This window comes from Heterodontus francisci, unplaced genomic scaffold (genome assembly GCF_036365525.1).
Source record: "Heterodontus francisci isolate sHetFra1 unplaced genomic scaffold, sHetFra1.hap1 HAP1_SCAFFOLD_63, whole genome shotgun sequence".
NCBI lineage: Eukaryota > Metazoa > Chordata > Chondrichthyes > Heterodontiformes > Heterodontidae > Heterodontus > Heterodontus francisci.
Window position 1 is genome coordinate 207,625 of NW_027142037.1, and position 1,935 is coordinate 209,559.

Genomic DNA, 1,935 nt, shown 5'->3' on the forward strand with positions numbered 1-1,935 from the left:
GAGAGACACTGACACCCAGTAACAAAGACAGTCACTGACAACAATTCACAAAGACATACACTGACACCAAGTAACAAAAACATACACTTACACCAAGTAACACAGACATACAATGACACCAAGTAACAAAGACATACAATTACACCAAGTAACAAAGACACACACTTACACCAAGTAACACAGACATACACTGACACCAATTAACAAAGACGTACACTGTTACCCAGACACACCGACACACACTTACAGCAAGTAACAAAAACATACACTGATACCAAGTAACACAGACACACATTTACACCAAGTAACAACGACATACACTGACACCAAGTAACAAAGACAAAAACTGACACCCAGTAACAAAGATATACACTGACACAAAGTCACAAAGACATACAGTGACACCAAGTAACAAAGACATACACTGACACCAATTCACAAAGACATACACTGACACCAAGTAACAAAGACACACACTAGCACAAAGTAACACAGACATACACTGACACCAGGTAATAAAGACAGACAATTACACCAAGTAACAAAGACATACACTTACACCAGCTATTTTGACATACATTGACACCAAGTAACAAAGACATACACTGATACCAAGTAACATAGACATACACTTACACCAAGTAGCAAGGACATACACTGACACCAAGTCACAAAGACACACACTGATACCCAGTAACACAGACGCACACATACACCAAGTAACAAAGACAGACACTGATACCCAGTAACACAGACACACACTTAAACCAAGTAACAAAGACATACACTGACACCAAGTCACAAAGACACACACTGACACCCAGTAGCAAAGACATACACTGACACCAAGTCACAAAGACATACACTGATACCAAGTAACAAAGACATACAATTACACCAGGTAACAAAGACACACACTTACACCAAGTAACACAGACATACACTGACACCAAGTAACAAAGACATGCACTGTTACCCAGTAACACAGACACACACTTACACCAAGTAACAAAGACATACACTGATACCAAGTAACACAGACACACACTTACACCAAGTAACAAAGACATACAATTACACCAAGTAACAAAGACACACACTTACACCAAGTAACACAGACATACACTGACACCATGTAACAATTACATGCACTGACACCAAGTAACAAAGACATACACAGACACCAAGAAACAAAGACATACACTGATACCCAGTAACACAGACAAACACTTACACCAAGTAACAAAGACAAACACTGACACCAAGTAACAAAGACATCCACTGACACCAAGAAACAAAGACATACACTTACACCAAGTAACACAGACACACACTGACACCCAGTAACACAAACAAACACACACTGAGACCCAGTAACATAGAGAAACACTGACACTTAGTAACAAAGACATGCACAGACAGACACTGACACCAAGTAACAAAGACTAACAGAGACACACATTGACACCAAGTCACAAAGACATACACTGACACCCAGTAACAAAGACATACACTGACACCAAGTCACAAAGACATACACTGATACCCAGTAACAAAGACACACACTTACACCAAGTAACACAGACATACACTGACACCAAGTAACAAAGACATACACTGACACCAAGTAACAAAGACAGAAACTGACACCCAGTAACAAAGACATACACTGACACAAAGTCACAAAGACATACAGTGACACCCAGTAACAAAGACATACACTGACACCAATTCGCAAAGACATACACTGACACCAAGTAACAAAGACATACACTGATACCCAGTAACACAGACACACACTTACACCAAGCAACAAAGACATGCACTGACACCAAGTAACAAAGACATACACTTTCAACAAGTAACACAGAGATACACTGACACCAATTCACAAAGACACACACTGATACCCAGTAACACAGACGCACACATACA